The sequence below is a fragment of the Dipodomys spectabilis genome, unplaced genomic scaffold (genome assembly GCF_019054845.1).
Source record: "Dipodomys spectabilis isolate Male_0828 unplaced genomic scaffold, ASM1905484v1 ptg000216l, whole genome shotgun sequence".
Lineage (NCBI taxonomy): Eukaryota > Metazoa > Chordata > Mammalia > Rodentia > Heteromyidae > Dipodomys > Dipodomys spectabilis.
Window position 1 is genome coordinate 287,501 of NW_024870893.1, and position 26,096 is coordinate 313,596.

A 26,096-nucleotide genomic window follows, 5' to 3' on the forward strand; every position below is an offset into this window, starting at 1 on the left:
TAGGCTACTGCCCTCTCCAACCAATATTTCTCATGCCCATGTTTTGACATAAGTGGGTGCCTTTCACTGAAACATTAAGGGAACAAATCATGGGTGAGAGGTGGTTGTGTGTGCGTGTGTACATGTGTTCACTGGAACACACTTAGGTGGAGCCAGGATGGCCTGGCAGGTGCTACATTGGACCCAAGAGGAGGAAGGGCTTGGAGACTGCCTTGAGGTGGTGCCCAGTGACTTGTGCTTCACTTTGTGGACTGCCATCTTGCTGGTTGCTCCCGGTAGGCTCATGTACTGATGTCATCCAGATACTCCAATTTTATGGGAAGTGAACACTCTTCCTCCTTTCTGGGAAGAAATCCTTGAGTGTGCTTGTGTGGGTATGTTCTTGTAACTGTGCACACCCAAGTTTGAGGAATGCACTTTTGCCACTCCCTGTTATATTGTGGCCCCAAGGGAAGGAAGGCTACCCTCCCTTTGAGGGTATGGCCTGCATTGCCCTGGGTTATGGGCCTGGAGCCTGAAATGATACTGTCCTTCACAACCAATGCTTCACCGGCTACAGAACAGTGATGAATGACAGACTGTTTTTCTTCACATTGGGAACTCTCTGCTTCCTGGTCCTAGTTGTCCCAGGTGCATATATTATCTGTGGGTGCTCTCGTTCGATATAAGGGATTCCTCTCCATACCTGAAGTGTGGAAAATCAATTTTGGGGGAGGAGTTTTGTGTATGTGTACACATATGTGGTGCCAGATAGTCCTGGTCACAGGTTATTTGGAACCATGGGAAGGAAGGTCAGGGCTTGGAGACTTCCCTTTGTTCCCAGTTAATGTCTGTGTAGCTCAGGATATTTGGCCTGGAGCTGAAGATTCTAGTACACTCCTTAAATAGTACTTTTCCTGACACAGTGAGTTCAGGGCTTGGAGACTTCCCTTTGTTCCCAGTTAATGTCTGTGTAGCTCAGGATATTTGGCCTGGAGCTGAAGATTCTAGTACACTCCTTAAATAGTACTTTTCCTGACACAGTGAGTTTATGCCCGAGGGTCTCTTATTGTTCACAACCAGGAACAGTGTCTTCCTGATTTGTGTTGGCCAGGGTACAGTGGCATTGATATAATGTGGTTTTGAGTTAAATGCTTGGGACAGGGGTGAGCATGTGGTGATATGTTCAGAGGAAGGGACTTATGTAGTGCCAGGTAGGCCTGGTTATGGGCTATATTGGACCAGGAGAAGGAGCGCCAGGGCTTGCAGACTGTCCCATGTCCATACCCAGGTAATGTTTGTGTCGCTATACATTATTGTTCTATAGCTGGGGGTGCTGCCACCCTCCCTAACTAGTTCTTCATCTGGTGCAGTGAGTTTGTGCCTGATAGGGCCACTTCTTGTTTGATCCCAGGAACTCTGTCTTCCTGAACTGGTGCCATCTGAGATAGCCCCATTTTTTAACCTAACTTTCTTCTTTCCGTTCTTCCTGAGGGAACTGAATTGTGAGTCAGGTGATGTGTTTCTGTGTATATATACAAGTACACGGATGTGGTGGTAGGTACTAGAGATGGCAGACTGGAGCTTGGAGGGTATCAACTACTCATTGGGACTGTGTCATTTATCTGGGATTATGTGCTTCCACAGGGAGATCATGCCTAGTGGACAGTTTTTCTTCACCTTACAAACCTCTTCTTCCTGGTGCAAGTTAGCATAGGTGCAGAACCACCCACAGAAGGCCCTGTTTCAAGTTAAGTAGTTCTCCTCCTGCTGTTGTCCTGTGAGAACCAAATTGCAGGTCAGGGATTGTGTGGGTGTATATAAACATTCCCTCCAAGGCACGGATGGGATGACAGATTGCCCTGGTCAGGTTCTTTATCAGACCGAAGAGAAGGAAAACCAGGGCTTGGAGAGTGCCCTGTGACTGCTCTAAATGGTCTTGTGTTTTGTTGCTGGGGCTATGGCCTGGAACTGTGAATGTGGCTGCCCTCTACAACCTATGTTTGTCCTGCTACAGCAAGGTGGTGTCCCCTTGCCCGTTCTACACCTCAGGGACTACCATCTTTCTGGTCCCTCCTGGTAGGCCCAAGTGCCTGTGTCATCCCAAATACCCAAGATTGTAGGTAAGTGGGAGTAATCCCTCATTGGTGAGAACCGATCCCTGGGTAGGGTTTTGCAGGTATGAGGTTGTGACTGTACATACTCAAGTTTGAGAAAACACACTGGCCCCTTTGTGCTGTATTGTGGCCCTCAGGAAAATAAGTCCAGAGACACATTCTTTTAGACCTCCCTTTCAGGATATGGCCTGTGTTGCCCACCGTTTCAGATTTGGAGCCTGGAATGCTGCTGTATTTCTCAACTGGTGCTTCAAGTGCTACAGTGCAGTCATCCACAATGGACTATTTTTGTTCACCTTGGGAACACCCTGCTTTCGCTTCCCAGTTGGCACAGATGTGGGTACCATCGTTTGTATGCACTTGTTCCATTAAGTAGATCCACACAGTACCTGAACTATGGGAACCTAACTTTGGGACAGGGATTAATGCCTATCTAACTCGTGGTTATTGGCCTGAATCTGAGGATTCTGCCACCCTCCTCCTCTGTAACTAGGTCTTTACTTCCACAGTGACATAATTCTGAGGGCTTCTTCTAGTTAACACGGGTGTTGCAGACCGTGGGCTAGATGTCATCTAAAGTATCTTTTCAAGGTAAAATTTGCTCCCTTCTGTGGGTACTGAATTGTGGGAGCAGTGATGTAGGCTTATGTACCGTGAGTGTAGAGGTAGACTCAAGAGTGAACAAGATGTGTCAGGATGGAGCTTGAAGTGTGTCTATCTCCTTTTCCCACTATAGCCTGTATACCTGGAATATGGGCCCAGAGCCTGGGATGCTTCCACCCTTCCTAGTTTTTGTTTTTGTTCTTGGAGTTTTTTGTGATGGGGCTTGAACTCTGGGCCTGCGAACTGTTCCTGAGCTCTCCAGCTCAAAGTGAGCATTCATACACTTGGGACACATTGCCACTTGGGGTTTTCTGGCTGTTAATTGGAGATAAGAGTCTTATGGGCTTTCTTGCTTGGGCTGGCTTTGAACCATAATCCTCAGATCTCAGCCTCCTGAGTGCTTGGATTACTGGCATGAACCACTTCTCCACACACACACAATTACCAGTTTTTTTAATGAGAGCCCTGCCCTTTCTTGCCTTGCTTTCTCAGCTAGCCCAGCTATTTTTTTAGGCACATCTGCAGCACATATATAAAATGGTTTCCAATCAACCTCAGCCGATCTGTTACTCTGGTCCCATGAGATTCTTTTCCCTTGTCTTCCAAAATGTGAACACTTTTAATCGTTCTGTTTCGAAACACGAAAATAAATTACATCAAGACTTACAACCTTCAGCTTTGGGATATACTACTTCGGTTAGCAGGCAGCATACCCATCATTGGACACATCCAGTCATGGGTCCTGAGAATGGGTACATCTATTGGGAAACACACGTGGAGCACGAGAGGGCTGCTTGTGAATCCTGAAGAACAAAGGGCACAAGATGGTTAGAGGAAGCCCTGCAAACCTTGGTTCTCTATCAGGTGACAGAATGGGGGTGCAGAAAATTTCTTATTAGTATTGACTTTGCTGTTAATTTTACTAAAAACAATAATCTCATTTTGATTCCTGATGACCACCCACAAATACATGCTTGTGTATTTTCCAGGCATGAATTAACCTCAACCCTCCACATCAGAACTGAGGATAACTACTGAGGCACGTTGGACAGTAAGCTGCAGTTACCCCTATAGGATGATTGACGTATGAAGTCCCTTGTAGTGACTAAGGTAAAAAGATCCCAGGGATCTTTTATTTTGACTTTTTTATTTGACTTTAAAACACTTCCAAAATTGTTTATGAACATAGGTTTCATCACTAGAATAAGTAGCTTCCAGAGTCAACTTCGTTGAAAGACAGTATTTAGATACATTTAACATAAGCAAGCTGGATATGGAGGGCTCCATCTGTAATCCTACCACTCCTAAGGCTGGAGATGTGCATGGTGTACATAATTACCTTGCCCCTAACCCATCTCAAATAAACCAAACCCAAACCACAAAATTACAATAAAAATAAAGGAATGAAAACCCAGAAAATCATGACTGTATAAGGTTTCTTACTCTAGAATAAACTCAGAGATAACTTTTTGTCTAACACACTATTTGGTATAGGTTTACAATTAGTATGGAAACTTTTTGGACTTAAAATCACTGTTTTCTTTAATTCTTCCCCAACACACAATTTACATGATTGTTATGTTAGAGGTGTGGTTTACCTTTACCTATATCCAGAAATGAGTGCAATTCCTTTCACATAAATTCATCTCTTCCCTCATTCTCTCCCATCTAGTTCCAGAGATAAATTTCATTAATGTCCAGCAAGCCAGTGTGACCAACATTTCCCTTTTTCACCTTTCACTGTCTCACAAGAACAAACTGATACACAGATACTCAGTAATTTAAGTACTATTTAAGATGGACTAGGAATCAAAGATTTGACTCTCAAATATTAGGTGAGAAAAAAGGCATTACATAATCATATATACTTATATGTTATATATATAATATATATAATGTGCTATGTATACATGTTATATGTATAATATATATGTATAATATATATTATATATATGTATAATGTGTATTATATGATATATGATATATCATATATATTATTGGTCCCCATTTATTGCTTTCTGTTGAGTAACATGTTGCCATCAAATTATCATTACATAATTATAACTGAAATCATCAAGGAACAAACTTGGAACTTAAAATTCTGTGGCCCATTGTTTTTAGCAGTTTCTGTTTTCCAAAACTTGGCCAACTCAGATAGCCTTCACAATATTTGTAAAGTAATAACACAAAAATAACTTGAAAATTATATCCAGCCATGGATAAGCAACCCATTATGATTCTCTGCATTCCTTAGCTGTTACTTCATAAAGACAATACAACTGAGTTGTACTTTGTAGCTTATTTAACCAATTCTTAAAATTCTAAAACAATATAGAAGAAGCAGAGAGGGGGAAGAAAGAAGAGAGGAAGGAAAGGGAAGAGAGAGGGACTGAAATCAGAGAGAATGGGGGAGATTATTTCACCAAAATCAATTGAGGAATAAGGAAAAAGAAAGATGTGGGAATGGAAATATACAAGTATGAAGCAAAATAAACACTATTGAGTATATAAAACATGGATCTTTTGGAAGAGGAAAATATTAATGAGTCATGATTAAGAAGAATAGTTACAGGTAGGAAGATAATGTACTTTAAAATTTAAAAAAAGCCCATTAACTCCGCTGCACAGGATAACATGTAGTGATCATGGCTTAAAGGTAACCTGGGAAGGAACATTAAGCGAATAACATTTCCAGTTAACCATTACAGAGCCAAAAGAGGAGCTGTGGCTCAAGTGTAAAGCACTAGCCTTGACCAAATGAATGAATGAATGAATGAACGAATAAACTAACTAACTAAGCGAGAGTAACCAGGCTTTAAGATCAAGACTCAGGACTAGCAACATAAAATAAGTTTTTAGGCAAACGATTAAGAAAACACAATTCAAAAACTAGTAGCAGTTAAAATATATTAGTGGAGATGATTGGATAAGTGCAGTGTAAGCATGAAAATCCAAAGATATTGGAACAAAATTCAAATGTAGGTGGCTAAAAATTGTGACTGTACTATCATATGAGAAATGAGTGAGACTCACTTATTCATCAAATTGATTCTAACAATATAAACTAATATCTGATGGAAAAAGAAATGTAGAGTTTATTTGGCCTTCTATGTATTTAATCATACATTTAAGTTTCATCTTCAGGGTTTATTTCTCCTGGCACGTGTTTTGTCCTGAAAACCATGCAGAAAATTTCTATCTGGCCTTAACAATATGATGTAGCACTTGGGAGCAAAAATGCAGCCCAACAGCCCTGCACTGGAAGCCAAGATGGAGAAAACCTCTGTAGCCACCATGACTTTTCCTTTGGCACTGTGGTAGACAGGCAGGAAAGTGAACCAGATACTACAGAACACCAGCATGCTGAAGGTCAGGAACTTGGCTTCATTGAACGTGTCAGGAAGGTTCCTGGCCAGGAAAGCCCCAATGAAGCTGGCCAGGGCCAGAAAAAACAGGTATCCTAAGACACAGTAGAAAGCAGTGAGGGAGCCCTTGTTACACAGGATGATAATGTGGCCATGTTCAGAGTGTACATCTGTGTCAATGAAGGGAGGTGAAGTCCCCAGTCAAAGGACACAGAATGTCACCTGAATCAGAGTACAGATGGGAATGATGAAGTTAGGAGCCCCTGAGAGCAGTAACCACCTCATTCTTCTCCCTGGATAAGTGACCTTGAAGGCCAGAACCACAGTTGCAGTTTTGGCTAAGACAGCAGAAACAGCTACTGTGAATACAACTCCAAATGTGGTTTGCTGTAGAATGCAGGTGGCTGTGTTTGGACGGCCAATAAAGAGCAAGGAACAGAGAAAACAGAAGATGAGGGAGATGAGCAGGATGTAGCTGAGAACTTGGTTATTAGCTTTAACAATGGGGGTGTTCTGATGTTTCACAAAGACTCCAAGAACAATTGCTGTGAGTGTACATAAACAGAGAGCCATGCAGGCCACGGCAATCCCCAAGGGCTCTTCATAAGCCAGGAAACTTACAGCTCTTTGGAGGCACTGGTTTCTCTCTGTGTTGGCATACTGATGATCTGGACACTTCAGACAATTCTCCACATCTGGTGAGGAATTCAAATAATCTTTTCAGTACTTAAAAAGCAAATTAGAAAATCCCTACATAGAGAAAATTATAACATGTCAATACTTATCAGCATAAAAACAAAAATTCCCGAGTATTACCAGATATGTTCAGTATCATATTGTATCTTCATCATATTCCCACACACTTTCCCACTTTCTCTTCTTTTATCCAGTCCTGGGACTTGCTTTGATGGCCTGCGCACTGTCCCTGAGCTTTCTTTGCTCAAGGCTAGCTCTCTGTCACTTGAGCCACCGTGCCCCTTCTGGCTCTTTCTATTTATGTGATACTGAGGAATTGAACCCAGGACTTCATGCATGCTAGACGAACTCTCTATGTCTAATCTACATTCACAATAACTTTATCTTTACGTGTCTATAACACATATTATTCCTTACCATTTCTATTATCCCTAAATTTTTCCAGACCTCTTCATGTTGCCATAGCTCTTCTCAGCTTTGTGTTCACCACTCACACCCTTCATCGAAAAGTGTGCATCACAGGGTTTGTACTTCCCTCCATGACTCTGGACAATATAAATAAAAGCCCTATATCCCTTCCTTGAAGTTGTCATATTGTCTGTCCCGCTTGCTTGTAATGCATGGGGCAACATAAAATCAACTCACACTTTCAAGCTCTAAAGTCATGCTGTGCACAACCCTTTTGATTGCTTCTTATATATAAAACAATCACATCACTTGCTGTGTAGCAACAATATTTCTGGGCACTAGGAAATAAAAATGTGCAAGATCTCTTTTTTCTTTATTTTCTGAAGTCAATTTTGAAAAAAAACAAAAAACGGAGACCTTATCCTTTAAGTAGCTTTGCGCTTAATATGATGGGCATTAAACTTACATTAGTGATTACTTGAACAAACATTCATATGCGAGAGTAAAAAAATTAGTTCTATACATAATTGACAACCTGTGATCTTTTTCAAGAAGCAAGAACCTCTACAGTCACAATTAATTTATGAGTAAAATGGAAGACATTGGTGCTGCAATCCTAATACACACCTTTTGCATTGCATGGTTTGGGGACACTATTAGAGAATATAAATTTCTCCCCAAGTCATGAACTTACCTGTCCCATTAGCTATCTCATTCTCTGAGCAAGGGGTACAATCATAGCAACAAGCACCCTTTTCCTCCTGAGGGGTTTTCCGGAATCCTGGAACACAACTTTCACTGCAGACAGAGTGAGGAGGCTGAAGAAAATCAGATCTGTGTCAGTAACTGCTCAAACTTTTACCTGACACTCCAAAAGTTTCATTTTTAAAGAACAGGATTATTAAATGTAGCATTTTATGCACATAATTCTGGTCAGTTAATTCAACGTTGGTATAGATTCCACATCATACCACAAACAACTTATTTTCTATCAGCTTGATCTCTATTTAGCCTATTGAACTCTTGAGAAGTGTGAGACCTTTAAAAGTGGATTAATGGTGAGAAAGTAAGTCCTATTTGTCAGAGCTATGGAGTTTCCTAGAATTCATGTCATTATTTGTTATTTCCTGCTATTTGTGAATGATGAGGAGTAAAGAGAAACAAATTTCTTTGAAGCTTGAAAAGTGTGCAGTAAGATATTGCATAGGCCTTCTGTTTTAAGGTTATTTGAATACAAAGACTGTCACATTTATACAGTGGCCATGAGGTGAGAATCTTTTTGCTCAGGCTCTTTCACTGATTCATCTCACCAAAGATACCTAAGCAGTAGGCAAGTAATCATTGAATGGAACTTCCACAAGTGGGAGCAAAATAAACCCTTAAAACATATAAAGTGATTGCTCTGATTCTTTGTCACAATGTAGAAACTTGCTAAGAAAAATGCAATTTAATATTCCTAATAAACTTTTACAAACACTCTGCTAAATTTTTTTGGAAATGATCGTCGAACTTGAACTCGTAGTCTGGGCACTGACCTTGAGGTTTTTGTGCTGAAGATTAGCATTTTATTACTTGAGCCAAATCTCCAGTTGAGATTTTTTATTAATTGAGATATGAGCATATAAGATGATGTTAAGCTAAATGAACCCAAAGATGGGGACATAAGTGGTTTTTTCTTTCTTGCTATTGTTTTTAATGTATTTATAATGTGCTATATGATTTTTGGTTTCTTTGTTATGTTCCTCCCCTATGGTAATGCCCCTGTTTTCACTGTATATAATTTTGGTGACCTGGGTCTTGTATGTACATTTTTCTAATTTGGGGAGTGGAAGGTAAAAAACAAAATGTTCAAATAGGTATACAATTTGACCCATTGTAGCAATGAGATGTACAACACACTATGTTGAAAATGAACTTTACAACTTGGTGGGTGATGGGGGAGTTGCGAAGGTGGAGAAGGAATAGATAGTTGGGAAAAACAAAGTAGAATGTAACAGTGCTCGATAGGAAGTGTATTCACTACCTTATTCATGTAACTGTAACCCCTCTGTATACTATTTTTATAATAAAAAACAAAAAAGTCTCATAGAATATTCTACCCAGTTGAGCTTTAAACAAAACTATAATCTTAGATATGAGGTAGTCATCCACCTGGGTAGATATAATTAGAAGCAAGAGCACCCTCACCCAAGTACTGTTAATGTATTCTATTACTTTTATAGCCAACAATCAGTCAATCCAATTTCGTAAGTGGGAAGTATTTTAAATGTCCACTACTTGGTTTTTAGTAAGCACATAGGGTATATATTTGTGTGTGCGTGCATGCATGTGTGTGTCTGTCTGTTAGTATGTGTGTGTGTGTGTGTGTGTGTGTGTGTGTGTGTGTGTGTGCTTGCGCACGCACACGCCAGAACTAAATCTTACAATGTGAGTCTGGGTTGGGTATCTGAGGTTTGTTGCTTAATGTTAACACTTTAGTGCCTAATCCACAGCACCACTTCAGCTTTATTGATGGTTAATACGAGATTAGTCTCAAAGCATTTCCTGTTAGCACTGTTTTTTTAAACATGGTATTCATATCTCAGCCAGCAAAATACCTAGTATTATAGGAGTAAGTTACTGGCACCCAACCAGGTATAAATTTTAAGGGTGAAATTTTTTTACTTATATATCCTTAAAATCATTACTGTTGAATCCAACCAACCTCTGTTGTTCCTATGGTCCACTCTACTAGATCTTCAGATAAAGTCAGTTGATGACCATGACGAGTATATGGAGAAAATTTTCCTACTTTCATCTCAAGTTGAAGACCTTCGGGAAAATTCCAAATGTTCACAATATCATACTCTGCCCCCAATTTCTTTTTCTCATCTAAAATCACTTGATCTCCAGCAGGATTGTGAAACTGGATGTTCTTCAGAAAAGGATGCAGCTAAAAGAGAAATATATGGTGAAATATATCCCAGAGTTAAAAAGGAAAACCTGAACCAAGAAAGGCTCATGATTGCCTTAAATTTTTGATTCAGAATTCAAGAATAGTAGAGGCACCTAGTGAGTTGCATAGAAGAAAACCTATCAGAGAATAAAAATATTCTTTCGGAATCCTGGTCACTCAGCAAGGAAATAGAAGGCCTCTCTTCAAGAGGAACCAATTTCATGTAAATAGTCATTAGTGAGAACGTTTTCATTTGCTTACTATAGGTTTCTACATCCACTAGTTTTGTGATCATCTGTAGTATGAACTTGGTAAAAATTTAATAGATAAAATAGAATAAAATTATCTCTTATGAAAAATATACATAATTATGTGCAGGAGGTCATCATTTACACTTACTTAAGAAATGCAGATTTCAATGGTGATTTTGAAGTCTTCAAAATATTAGCTATAAACATGTTGGTTTATTTGTTACTAAACAGATTTTTAGAAATGTCCTTTTTCAGGGCTGCTTTTCTTGAAAAGTACATAAAAACATTCCTAGAGAATCTCACACACAAATGAAGAAGTATAGTATCTTGGGTTTTCAGACAATACAAAAATTATTTAATTTCATAGTGTAAGAACCTCCCTAAAAAGTAACTTTCTTCCTAATGTGTGATGTACAACACAGAAGGCCTTACCTGTGCAGGGGAAGACGTTATCCCATTTCTATTTCCCATTGTTTGTGTTTCTGTTTGATAAAGCAGCATATCATGGAGAGCCTGGGCCACAGAATACACAGCATTGTATACACTATAACTGTCTCCAGACATACTCATGTCAAATATATGCCTAGGCAACCAATCCAAGGAGGCATCATGAGGACAGTTCTCCCACAGTACACAGTCAGACACAGAATCTGAGCAATTAAAGGAGAGAGACCATAACCTAGCAAGAAAAAAGTCTTCTGGGTATTTGCACGAGTTAACTGATTTGAGAAAATCTGTGAATCCAGAAACATCTGGGTGATGGTGTGAAAAAACGAGAGGTACAAGGAATGAACCTAGAATGAAATATCTCTTTCTCATGGTTACATCCCACTCTGAGTTCATAATAAAAACTTTGCCTTTTATTAAAAATTGTTCAACACATGTAAATAAATGTCGTAGGAACTCATTATCAGCATACACAATGAAGATATTTGCTGAAGATTTATTTATCTGGTTATAATGTGCCATAATTTTGAAAATATTCGACATGGAATAATTTGGTAATGATAGCTCAAAGGCTACACAAACTCTGTTCTTGGCCATCTCTTCTTTGAATGCAGGAAGAATCCACAAACCATTCTCATCTTGTAAGGTTATCAGTCCCACCCAATTCCAGCTGAAGTGAAGTAATAATAAGACCATGCCATTGGCTATTGAAGTGTCCTTTGGAGCCATTTGATAGAGACCAGGAAACATATTATTGTCACTCAGAGCATGATCAAAAGGCCCAGAGGTCAGCTAAAGGGAATGAGAACAGGATGCTGCAAAAATGAGAAGATTTCCATCCATCCTAATTCCAGTCATGATATATATATCACATAACTATGTGCAATAGTTGGAAGGTAGGTTTTTCATTTAATTTTGGAAGAAATAAATTTAAATTTTTTTAATTATTTGACAATGTATTAATTTGTTTTTACAAAATCTCTTAATCATTGTCCCTGTTTCCATCAACTCCTGTAATCGATATCCACCCCACATATTCACTGACTTTGCTAGTTCCATTTTCACATATATGTGCATTGAATATTATAATATTTTCTACTGCCCATCTCTCCTTTCTCCTCTTCCATATTCCCTGAACACCTAAAAAGCCACCCTCATTGAAGATATGCTTCAGTTGCCTGGTATTTTTATGTACTGTCTCTTTCTCTGAACGGTTACATCATTCAATTCTACCCTGCTATGTACCATAATTTAGTCAGATTGATCATACATATATATATATACATATCTGAGTGTGGTCCAGATATTTTTAATATTTCATTTTCCTTATTTAGACAAAATATTACATATGAGAGATCATATACGCCTTTCTTTTTCTAAGTCCAATATATTGCATTCAATGTATCTTACACATGAGCCTGCATATATGTGTGTGACTCTGTGTGTGTGTGTGTGTGTTAGTAAAGGGCCAGGAACTCAGGGCCTTATGTAGTTCTTGGCTTTTCCCCCCCAAAGTAGCACTCTACCACTTGAACCACACATTACTGCATGATTTTTTCTAATTAATTAGAAATGATTTCTGAGTCACTAGGATTAGAGATGTGGTCCATCAGCATCATGCTCAACATATCTGGACATTTTAAAGTCATTTTCCATTTCCTAATTTCTTAAAGAATCGACATCAATTATAAGGCTTAAAATTCCAAAATAATACCTTTTGTCTATAATGTTTTCATCCCCTTTTTGAAACCAACAGGACTAGAAATATCACATTATCTTTGAGTACATACCCTTTTTTTCCTCTACATTTTAAAATATGCTTTGTATTGTAAAAAATACTGTACATAGGGGGTACAGTTGCATGAGTAAGGTAATGAGTACATTTCCAATTGAGCATTGTTACCTCCTCCTCCGTTTTCCCCCTACCATCCCTTCCTTCTCCACCTCCCACACTCCTCCTGTCCACCTTCCTCTCTGCCAAAGTTGTAAAGTTCATTTTCACCAAAGTGTCTTATACATCTCATTGTTACAATGGGTCAACTTGTATCCTTATTTAAGCATTTTGTTAATTCCCTTCCCCTCCATAAATCAAATCTCTTCCTTTTGTCCTCTTCTAACACCTGAGATGGCACTAAAATAGGCATTCTTAATATCTCCCACCGCTCACACTCTCACCTGTGGAAAACTATAGAGGTCCAGCAGTGTCCCAATCTGTGAAGATAATGCTCCTGAAGGTCCTGTAAGTACTGCTATAGACTGGTTGTCTCTCATACAATTATAGTTTGGAAAGTCATATTTCCCAAAAAGGCAAACGAAGGGATTTTCAAATGATGTCCTTGATCCATATTGAACATCATAGATACTAAATCCCAGAGTTAAGTTATGTAAAAATCAGGGTTTTTGTTGATCTCTTCTATAGCAAAAGCCAAGGCCAAAACACACTGGTAGTTCTTGAAGGTAAACCTGCATAATGAGCATAGAAATTCAGCAGGAGTATTTCAAAATTATGGCTTTTATGGAAGGAATGCTTGCGTTTCTGCTAATAAGTATGGTAAAATATTATGCCCAATTAGGATGGAATATGAATACAATGTCTTGTGCTTGAATATAGGGCTATGTAAAGATATGAAAGGAATTTGTCATGAATTACATTCAGAAACTTAGTTAAGCCAAGAGCTTGCTTTATCTCCTCTACAATATACATGCAACATTTTCCATTAGGCATGGAGTAAGTTGTGATGAGACACAAAATATTCTGTTGCCTTCACCTTGGGTAAATATGGTAAAACAGGTGGAGACCTGTGTGAAAAGCCTTCTGGTTCAGTCACCCAGTTGCTGTTAAGTGGTTATCTTGCAGGTTGAGCTAACTAACAATTCTTCAACTTAATAGCATCTTTGAGAAGGAAAGCATTATTTAATCAAGATTGCATAGCAAGCTTTGCTCACATACCCAACAAAATCAACAGCTCTTCCTGCAATATCAACCACAAGAAAAGCTTAATAACAGGTGAGGTAATTTAGCTGTTATTTATGTAATGAGAACATAGGTAGTCAACCAACTCCAAGGTACTGAATATGGGGAAAGGAGCCTCCAATGTAGGTTATGAGGAAAGAATTGTGAGAAATCTTTACATTGAAATCCACCATCCAAATCCACCATGAGGAATTACACTAATACTTAATATATTTGCTAGTGTATTTATCTTGAGATATAGAAAAGGAAAAAAACATAAAGTTGTAAAGAGGATAAAAATGCTTTCCTTTCTCTTTTGTGATATGTATGTGCAATGTTAAATCTGTTGTGAGAACATAAAAAAATTAATATAACGAAATCAATGTACATTGTTCAAAGAAGGACACAATGGAGACAACATGAAAATACAAATGATTCAAAATGGAGAGAAATAATCCATGAATATACAAGAAAAATGCCAAGTAAAGCAAGTTTAATTCTTAGAGAAAATGTCCAGGCTATGGGTCAGACAATGAAGGACCAAGAATATAGTTCTAAAATGCTTTAAGAACAGGTTGATTAAAATATGAAAAGAAAGAAAATGTACACAGGACAATTCCTGAGCCTGATGAGACTAGAATTATTAGAAGAAGTCATGGCATCTATAAAGATAAAGGTAAATCTATATCGCAGATGAAAAGGAAACTAATAGTACAGATGAAATGAAAGTGTCTTCTCCTGGCAAAAGGATATAAGACACTGATAATTCCTGGGGAAAAAAAAGTAAAGGAGCATGCAAGAATTCGTGGGAGCCGGGTGGGAGGGGGCTGGGCTGGAAGGGGGGGATGGGAAGGAATGGTAAGGGGAAACAAAGGAGGAAGCAACAATGTTTGATAAGAAATGCATTCATTACATTGCCTGTGTAATTGTAACCCCTCTGTAAAGTATATTCACAATAAAAAAAAAAGCAACTAAAAAAAAAGAAATTTAGGAATCAACCAAAAGCCCTACTTTATGATTACATATTCATGAAGGAGGAGAGCAAGCAATAAAAAAAGATAGAAAATATATCTAATGGAATTTTATTAGAAAAATTTCTGAGCATGGAAAAATAAAGACACATTCAGTAACAAAGAGTAGTAGAAGCCTAAGCAGTCCAGACCAGAAAAGAGCATGCTATTGCCCATGGAAAGGGTACTGGAAGATATTAGAGAGGAATAATTGATTATTTATGGAGGAAAAGCTGTCAGAATAAATACAAATTTCTCATATGAGATAGTGAAAGGAAGAATGCCTGAAATGATGTATGCCACAGTTTATAGGCAAACATCTACCAACCAAAAACAGTGTACCCAGCAAAATACTCCTTCATAACTAGTGAACAAATATAAAATTGCATAACAAGAATAACTGAAATAATTTTCCTCATCAATCCAGCAATAGAAAAATAGCTAAGGAAATACATATAGAAAATCAATCAGAATGCCATAGTGTTGGAAAGAATATTCCTTATTAGAGAGACAGCTAAACATTATAGGAAAAGATGAGGCACAGCCACCAAGTAGGTGAATAACATGTCAGGGGTTACAAAACACTTCTCAATTCTCAGCATGAATGGCCTTAAATCTCCAAATAATTGGAACAGATTAGAGAATTGAATCAAATAGCAAGAAGCATGTATGTGCTGTCCACAAGAGACCCATCTTGCCAACTGAAATGAACATTTTCTAATTGAATGCCTGGAATAATATATTTCAAGCAAATGCTCCCATAAACCGGGTGGAGTAGCAATCCTAATACCAGATGAAATAGATTTCAAATTAAAATTAATGGTAATAAACAAAGGAGGGCACTGCAGAAAAATAAATACAAGTCTCCCTCAAGAGCATACAACAATTCTAAATACCCATGCACCAAATACTGGACACCCAACTTCATTGAACAAATACTTACTAATCTACAACTTATCTAAAAACATAGATGCAAACACATTGATTGCTGGTGACATCAACATTTCACTGTTGTAGCTGGATAAATCATCCAGGCAAAAATTCTGCATAGGACCATTATACCTAAACAACTGCATTGATAAAATAGAATTATCATAAAACTAGTAAATAATTCACCCAGGAGCATCCGAATATACATTCTTTTCAGCCACTCAAATAACATTCTCCAAACTAGATCATCCGGTAACTCAAAAGGCACATCTGTGCAAATTCATAAAATGTCATGATTCCCTATATCCTGACAGATCATAATGGAAGAAAATTACAATTCAGCAGGCAAAGCTATTACAGAAAATCCTTTAAAACTGGTGACTGAACAACATATTGCGGAATGACCAGAAGGTTATTGATAAGATTAGAAGGTTGATTCTAGTTTTTATGAAGCAATAGATATGAATACTAAAAAAAAAAAAATCAGCTACTTTGGGACACAATGAAGGCAGTAGTCAGAAGAAAATCTATATCTCTAAATGCCTACAGAAACAAATTGGAGAAATCACAAATTAATAACTTAATGATAAGCATTAAGTTCCTTGTACAAAAGGAACATGACCAATTCAAAACCACTAAATGGAAACTATAATATTAAAACCGGGGAAGGTTGCTCTGTGGTACAGTGATTGCCTTGCATGCATGAGATCCTGGGTTTGATTCCTCAGCACCACATAAGTAGAAAAACCTGGTAGTGGCCATGTGGGTCAAGTGGTGGAGTGCTGGCCTTGAGCTGAAGAGCTGAGCATCAGTGCCCAGGCCCAGAGTTCAGGCCCTATGGCCGACAAATAAATTAAAACAAGAAGTAAACAAAATAGAGAAGAAAATACCATAGAACGCATAAAAAATGAACAGATTGGTTCTTTGAATAAATTAAAAAATTGAGAGACCCTTAGCAAATCTGAACACAAAAGGAAAAGAACACACAAAATTATAGACAGCATTACATTCAATGGTGAAAAATTAAACCAATTTCCTCTAAAGTCAGGAAGAAGAAACAGATGCTCATTTTCTATTCTTTTTCTATATTGCAGTGGAATTTCTAGCAAGAGAAATAAAGCAAGAGAAAAAAAAGAAGTGGATCCAAATAGGAAATGAGAGGTATAACAATCCCTATTTGTAATTTTTTTCAGGGTACCATGGCATCTATTAGTCAGCCAAACCTTCATGGCTGAGGGGTCAGTTAACAGTTGGTACTAGCAACTTCTTCCCCAAGAAGCCCCTCCTCTGCCACAGAGCTCTAGTGTTTCCCATATTCTCTCCTGCAATACTTTCAGGATGTCTGGTGTTACATTGAGGTGTTTACGGATGGCATAACCCAGTATTGGAAGATACCTATAGCTTCCTTCCCCCAAACTAATCCAAAACTTTCGAAAAGTACAGAATCAAAATAAACCCATTAAAATCAGTAGATTTCTGGTGTGCCAACAATAAGAAGTTTGTGACTAAATTCAGGTAAACCACTTTTTTGTAATAGACTCAAAAAAATTAAAAAGACCCAGGAATTACCTTAACCAAAGATGTGAACAAAACCTGAAGAAAACTTTAACTGTCTGAAAAAATTAAAGCATTTATAAGTAAATGGAATACCTTTTTTTCCCCCGTCGGTTGTGGGGCTTGAGCTCTGGGTTTGGGCGCTGTCCCTGCGCTCTTCAGCTCAAGGCAAGCACTCTACTGCTTGAGCCAGAGCACCACTTCCGGTTTTCTAGTGGTTTATTGGAGATAAGAGTCTCACAGAGTTTCTGCCCAGGCTGGCTTTGATTCGTGATCCTCATATCTCAGCCTCCTGAGTAGCTAGAATTACAGGTGTGAACCATTGACGCCAAGCTTAATGGAATAACTTTGATGCTCCTGAATGGGAAGGATTATCATCGTGAACATGGCAGCACTGCTCAGTTATTCTACACATTCAATGCAATGCCCATTGAAATCCCAACAACAATCTTGAGTGATATAGAAGAAATATGAAAATTTTTATGGACGGAAAATCATGACAAAGAGCAAAAATGGTCTTTAACATCAAGAACAGTACTAGGGGAATAACAATATCTATCTTCAAACTCTGAAACAAAGCCTTAGTAAGAAAAGATATTTGGTAGTGACCCATGAAAAGGCCTGAGAACCAATGGAATAGAAGACCCAGAAAGAAACCTGCATATCTATAGCCATCTACTATCTCATAAGGAAACAAAAAACACAAAATGGAAGAAAGAAGCCTCTTCAATGAATGGTGCTGGCAGAATTTTGTATACATGAGCAGAAAACTACTAGCATCATTTCCAGATGGATCAGTGATCTCAATGTAAGGCCAGATTCACTAAAGGTATTACAGGAAGAGACTGTGAGACATAAAGGTTACATGATGGATATCACAGATTGAAACATCTTAGTCAAGTTCCAGAATCACAACAAATCAAGGTAAAATCTAGGTAAATTGCATTCACCCCCAAAAATATTTCTGCATGGCAAAGAACACACTTATCAAGATAAATACCTGAGAAAATGGGAGAAAGACTTTCTAACATGTATGACTTAATGTATGATGTTAGAAAACGTCATACATAAAATCTTCTCAAAGGTCAAAATTTAAAAAAATACCCTCAATAAACAAATCCTCAAAGAAACAACAACTCTATTCATAAATGGTCTAAAGACATAAAGAGAGATTTCTCCAGTGAACAAATAAGAATTGCCAGTCAATATAGGAAGAGATATTCAAAGTCTCCGGGAATAAAAGGAATGCAAATCAAAAACATACCGAGAGCCCACCACAACCCTATGAGAATGTCCATTAGCAAGAAAACTAACAATTTCAGATGCTGGCAGGGATGTGTCAAAAAGGGAGCACTACCACACTCCTCGTGGGAATGTAAACTTGTTCAATCACTCTTGAAAGCAGTATGAATGTTGCTCAAAAGAGTAAACATAGAGCTTCCCTATGACCCAGGACTGCACTCCTAGACATTCAGCCAGTAGAACAAAAACGAAGTTACAGGAAAGCTATCAACCCAATCATGTTTATTAAACATTGTTTACAATAGCTATGATATGGATTCAAACCACATGCCTGTCAGTGTTGGAATGGATCAAGAGAATGTGAGAGTGTGGTGTATATATACCAAATATCATTATATTTTTTCATGTGAAAGAATGTATGGCTAACTAGATAAAGAAATGGAAATACTTGAAAAGATAATATTAAGGGAAGTAAGCCAGATCCAAATTATAGTTTAAATGGTTTGCCTCATTTTTATAAATAAAATAAGTTTATTATATATATATATATACACACACACTATATTCATATATATATGTACATATATACATACATACATATGTGTATATATATGTATACATATATATGTATATATGTGTACATATATATGTATATAAATGTATATATGTATATAAATATGTATATATATATATACATATATATGCACACTGGTTGGTAAAAGACAAAAACTTACACTTGGACATGACAAATTTTACAGGCTTTAAAACACTCACATGGTGAGAGCAAATGTGGATAATCTCAGGAATGATCACATATGCTCAATAGCTATATTTATATGATCTTAAAAAAGTTTATTAAAGTGCACTCCATAGAATTGGAAACGAGATTTTTGTCATTTTGCTTTTTGTTTTGTTTCTTTGTTTTCTCCTTTGTCACTCTTTTTATTTCGTTATTGTGTGTAAGATTATCTATTTTACTGAGTGTAAGGGGGGGCACAGACATGGTAGTTGAAGGGTAAAATATTGCAGCAGTTAAACAGAAACTGGGTTGAAACAAATATACAACTTCTTCTGGAGGGGATGTTAGGGAACTGAGAGAAAATGAGGAAAGAGGTGGCACTATTCAAAAAGAAAAGTGCTCATTACCTGACTTAGGTAACTGTAGTCCCTCTGTATATCACCTTCACTATAACAATTAAACATTGAAAAACAAGAAGTAGAATAAGGCAGTCCATGCAAACAAAATAAAAAACAGCAGTATCTATAACACAACACATAAGATAGACTTTAATGAAAGAATCAAAAAGTGACAAAAATTTTACATCATGATAAAGAGATCAAATTAGCAATATGAAATAATCCTATCTGTTTATTTCACACTACCAGAGCACTAAGCTATAAAATCAGACTGTGAGTTAGTCCTCAATACAACAAGAGCTGAAGATTTCATGGAGACATCTTCCAAGCAAAATTAGGGAGGCATGAGAACTAAATTTCACCCTTGGTAAAATGAGCACCATATACACCAAAAGAATATTTCAGCCAACCTCTATTGAATAATATATGGCTCATCAACATACTGGTCATTCTCCAGAAGAGATGATATGCCAGGATTAAACACTGCCAAGTTTTAATTTTTTGAAAATATATTTAACACACGTGCAGGTCATACTATAGTAATGTGAGAATTTAACAAGCAAAATATGCCCAAACATAAAACCAAAGGACTTTATTTTCCAACAATTATAAAATACTTAAATAATAATTAAAATATTAAATGTAATTCATTAAAGATTAATGTGTGATAAAGTGAACTTTATGTTTTTTGGTCATGGGGGCTGAACTCTGGCCTGGATGCTGTCCCTCAGCTCTTCAGCTCAAGGCTAGTGGCCTACCACTTGAGCCACAGAACCACTTCCGGCTTTTTTTCTGCTTATATGGTGTAGAGGAATCGAACCCAGGGCCTCGTAATTCGAGGCAAGCGCTCTACCACTGAACCAACTTCCCAGCCCAAGTAAGCTTTTTTTAAGACAAAATATAAAAAATAAAATGATCCTTAGAACAAATGAAAATAACAAGAGCTTACACTAAATCTATGGATATAGAAAATGGACGAAAGAAAAGAATATAACAACCCTGCTTAAATCAAGAGAGAATATTGTGGAAGAACAACTTATCCTGCAACTCAAGGAACTTGATATCCAACCACCAAATTAGTACAAGGAATAAAATCAAACAGAAAAATAAATAGAGAATAAAAATAGTAGTAATAAACAATGAATCGAAATCAGCTTGTACAAAAACAAAAGGTTGATAAGACTAAAGTAAAAGTCATGAACAATCATAGCCAAAATAACCACAATCACCCATGTAGACACATATCTCCCAGGATTCTGGATGAGCTGAATCAGTATGGTAAAAAAATAAAGTCATGTTACAGAAAACCATCTACAGTTTTAGTACAACCTCCATCCCATTCCCTATCATTTCCATCGCAGAAACAGAAGAGTCAAGACTAAATTTTATGAAAAAGGAAATTGCCAATTATCTAGACCTATCTTAAGGCACAAGAACAATACTGCAGTATCACTATCTTTATTTTATACTGAGACAAGTAGCAGAAAAATCACTGTGTTGAAAACTGACAATATATCAATGAAATATAAGGCCCAGAAATAGTTGTAATCAAATACAGTTACCTGATGATTTGAGAAGTTCACAAAAAATGTCTGGCCTGGGAATGGGACCCTAAGAAAGGCATGGCACTGTAAAACTGGGTGTCCATTTGTCCAGCAATGAAATTTGACCCTATTCTTCAATCTGTACTTTTTTTCAACTCACAAGTTGATCGCTTATTAATAAGGAATTAGAACTTTACAAGTAATAGAGAAATTGAGAGACAACATAACTTTAATAGAAGTCAAACTGCTCATAAAATAATAGCAAGAATAAGCTCTAAATTTCACTGAGTGGAAGAAGGCTTTTCATTCACAAGTCCCCATATTCCACAGTACAAAACAAAGTAGCTCTGGATGCATCAAATTAAAATTTTCAGCACAATGGATGAAATAGTGGGATATCCAAATGAATGGTTGAAATTACTGGTACCTATTCATATCACAGAGGATTAATAGCACAGTATAAAACAACTCTAAATTTTAGATACCAGTAGGAAAAATGCAGTTATGGAACAAGCAGATTTGCAGACACATTAAAATTTAAAAATTACAAAGGGAAATCCAATACTGAAAAGAATGTTAAACTATTTGAGCAATCAGAAGAGTAAAACTAAAAGATAAAATGAGTTACCCATCAAGCCAGACAAAAATTGCAGTTTCAATTGAGCTAAAATGTATGTGTGCAATGAGGGAATGTAAAATATTAAACTGAACATTTAGGGCCAGAGAAGTTTAAGTTGAATTGGAAGATGGCAGTGTGAGCAGAAGGAATGTGCATTTTTAAATCATAGTATCAAGATATAGTACCTCAGTAATGAGGTGGAGTAATGAGCTGGAGATACATGTTAGAAATATATAGTGTTTAAATGTTGCTCCTCTGTGGCAGAAGTTAAGAAGGAGCTATGTCATATATGCTAATTTGTTAATTAATTGAATATCTGCAAGATACAGTAGAAAAAAACATTCTGTGAGGCAAAAACCTGCATATTAGTGCCTTAAAGTGTTCAATTGTGATAGAATGAGTTCATATTTTCAGTGCTTATTACTGTCTCTGTTACATTTTCATAATGCTCTGGGAACTAGAGGCTTTCTCATTTTGGTGATGACTTTTCAAATGTAGTCATATGGATAATTTAAATTTCTATTTTTCCTTCATGCACATTTGTACCTGGATCTACCGTTGTACAAAACAAACAAGCTATTTCTTCACAGAGATAGTCTGGAACACAGAAATAGTTTCTGAAAATCATTCCTAAATTTCTTTAGTAGAAAAACCAAAAGAAGGAAGTAATTTTTTTATTTCATATGTACTATGTATATGGAAATATCACAATGGAACCCATCATAATATGGTTTGTACACATTCATAAACAAAGTATTTTTTCTAAAAATTCCCCAAAATTGCATTGTTGGTAATGATGTAGAGAAATTAAAGGTTGAAGATAGCTCTGAATTAAAATTGCCTGTGCTGGTTGCTCAATCCTGAAATTCTAGCCAATCAGGGGTTTGAGACCCATGGATCCTGAGTGAAAGCCAACTTGGGCAGAAAAATCCATGACACATTTATCTCCCCTTAAGCAACGAAAAGACAGAAGTGGTGAGCTCAGAGTTCTAGAGTTCTAGAGAAAGCCAATCAAGGGTGCAAAGCAAGCCAAATACCGGTGCCTCATTCCTGAATTCCTAGCTACACCAGGAAGCTGAAAATGAACAGAAGAAATGAGAAATATGGGAAAGGACAAAGGACATCAGAGAAGGTATAAAATTGGTTAAAAATAGAGTGAGTGACCATAATCTAATTTTATGATATGCAGGGTGGAACTACAATATGAACCTGTGGGTAACATCAGATATCACAGCCTGATATCTAATTGCAGTGATCCACTTATCCACAATAAATACTTCATGAATAAATATTACTATCTGTTGTCAATATCATGCATAATACTTTACTAAACCAGACTGTAATTCTCTTTATGTCTGTAGATAGCTATGAAACTATATTAGCAAAGTAACAAAAGTAGCCAAACATGTTTTGGGAAATGAAGAGAAGGAAAAACAGCTAACCATGGGTAAATAATGAGGTAAATATTGGTGCTCATGCCTGAAGTCTTAGGCACTTAGGAGCCTGAGATTTCGGGATCATGTTTTGAAGCCATCTTGGACATGGATGTCTGTGAGCCTCTTCTCTCTAATTAATAAACAGAAAGTTCCAGAAGTGTAGCTAGCTTGAACAAAGAAGCTCAGTGACAGTGCCCAGGCCATTAGTGCCTAGGACAAGTACAGAATAAAAAATGATAACCAAACATACTAGTGGCATAGAAGATAAGGACAGATATATTCTATAGTAAGGAAGAGAGTAATTCCTATTGCTGCCATCTCTGCTCCCATGGGTGAGCAGGTAGCTCAGACTTTATTTCTCATACCAGGATTTGGAAAGGAGTACACATGGTAGAGGCAATAAGCATTTCCTCTTGGAGTAGGTATCAAATTGACTGCTAGAGTTCCTTTGAGTGTTGTAGAATCATTTTTCTTTCTTTCTTCCTTTTCTTTCATAGCCATTTATTAGTGATAACTTCGGATAGCGACAAATAGCCAATGATATGGATGTACACAATTAAAGAAGGTCTCATCTTGTATAGATAAAGTTCTCCCATAAGGGACCTTTGATAATGTTTTCTAACACCTCGATATGACATGAAATAGTGAAATAGTGATTAGTTTGAAAGTCACTGTTTGTCTAAAGTGAAAGATAGCAAGAGAGAGAGAGAGTGTGTGTGTGTGTGTCTAAGGGACTGAAATCAGAGACTGGACACTCCTTGAGCTTTTTTGCTCAACACTACCACTCTGTCACTTGAGTCACATCACCACTTCCAGGTTTGGCTGATTAAATGGCGATAAATCTGTCATATATTTCCATGCCTGGACTGACTTCAGACATTGATCCTCAACTTTCAGCCTCCTGAATAGATAGTATTATCCCCATGAGCCAGCAGTCCACAATAAGAATGTGTTTCAGAGACCTTAAGATTAAAGTGATACATAAACAAAATGTCTCAGACGATTTGCCTATGGGAAAGGAAATGTGTCTGTAGTCTTTTAGCACAGAACTCATGAAACTGACTCAATTTGTTTGTAATAATATCACTTCATCAACTCCAGTGAGATCTGGCATGGAATAAAGTAAAGTGAAATGCTGTTTCCCAGGAAACAGGAGTTACATGGAAGAAACCAGATACATTTTCTACCAGCATGCAGAAATTTACTCAACAGTAGATAGAAGAGGAAAAAATGAAACTGAGCCATTTCTGGTGCAGTAAGTATGGATTTTCAGGCTAGAAAAGAGACAGTACACTCATCAGTACGCCCGGAGTTCCCTCAGGAGTTGCCTATCCTGACAAAAAAACAGTAAATAAAATTTAACTAATGAGTTACTTACGGCTTATTCTCTTCTTGTCCAGAAACATCACTGCTACTGAGATCTGTTCCTAAAGTGTAGAGGGGGAAAAACCCAGCAATCATCACATCTCCATTCGTGTGCGCTCGCTTCTTCATTGTAGAAAAGCAGTTAGTGCTAGGCAAGGCCCTAACAAGGAGCGGAAGCTGAAGGAGAAAGAATATGAAAGTCAAAAGAGACATTCCTGAAGCATCTGCCAAGCTGAAATCCTGACTGGCCGTGAAGCCAACAGTTTCAGGTATATATACATTCATGTATTTTCGTATATGTGTATATGTGTCTTTTTATTGACAGAGATGACTACTGTAGCCCCCAGTTCTTGGAAAGCTCTTGCAAGTCCCCAGGCAGAAAGGGTAAAACTCCTCCATGGGGCTCTGCATCTGAGACCCTGCATTGAGAAGGAAAACATAAGTTGGAAAACATGTTTACTGATTCCCCTTATTCAGCCCAGTTGCTAAGATTTCCTCTCAGAGTCTCTAGGGGTAAAGTTAACTTTGATATATTTGGTCCAACATCTGTAACAAGAAACTATTTGCATGAAAGCCATTTAGGATGATGTAACTGGATTGCATCAGAGGATGCCTAATCAGGTGCATGGTGAAATGGCCAGAAAAAAAATGTATGCCACTGGGATATCAACAAAAGCTATTAGGACATCACACACAGTGGGTCAGTTCAGTTCACAAACTCAAGATCCAGAACAGCCACAGAACATTGCTTCTTGATCCAGGCAGGTTTCCATGAGAATTCCATGTGCAGAGTCCTCTGCAAATGTACCTACTTACTATTTCCTGGGAAGCAGTGCTGCTGCTGAAAGCAGCAGTGTCATATTGAAGGCTCTGCAAAAAATTTGCTTCTCATGTATTTTGACAAATTCACAGATCAGTTCATCAAAAATATCCTCAATTAAGCAGCCTCAATAAGTCAAGTTCAATGCCCAAATTGAGGTTTACATTTGCATTCTGATATTTCACCTTCACATAGATAATTTTTACTAAACACAATCAAGATGTTTTTTTGACAGTTGTGGGGTTTGAACTATGGGCTTGGGCACTGTTCAGCTCAAGGCGAGCGCTCTACAGCTTGAGCCACAGAGCCACTTACAGTTTTCTAGTGGTTTATTGGAGATAAGATTGTCATGGTCTTTCCTGCCTGGGCTGGCTTTGAACCGTGATCCTCAAATCTCAGCCTACTGAGCAGCTAAGATTACAGGCGTGAACTACCGGCACCAGGCTAAGATATTATTTTTAATAATGTACTTGTCTGAGAAAACGTGGTAATACAGGAAATTCTTGCTATGTCAAGTATAAATCAATATGAAACCATCTGTCTGTTTTCTACTTGTCATAATGTTAGACCCAAATTCCATGCAGAGACCTCAATAGCAGAGCTACTTCAGGGCGGTGAGCACACTCTGCACAAGGCTGCAGTGTTTCATACACATACATATCACAGTATAAATGAAGCTGAATAT

At 37.5% G+C, this 26,096-nt stretch overlaps 1 pseudogene; it reads right to left on the reverse strand.

Annotated features, from left to right (window-relative positions):
* Nucleotides 1–3,265: 3,265 nt before the first annotated feature.
* LOC122122901 lies at nt 3,266–24,720 on the reverse strand (annotated as a pseudogene).
* Nucleotides 24,721–26,096: the final 1,376 nt, after the last annotated feature.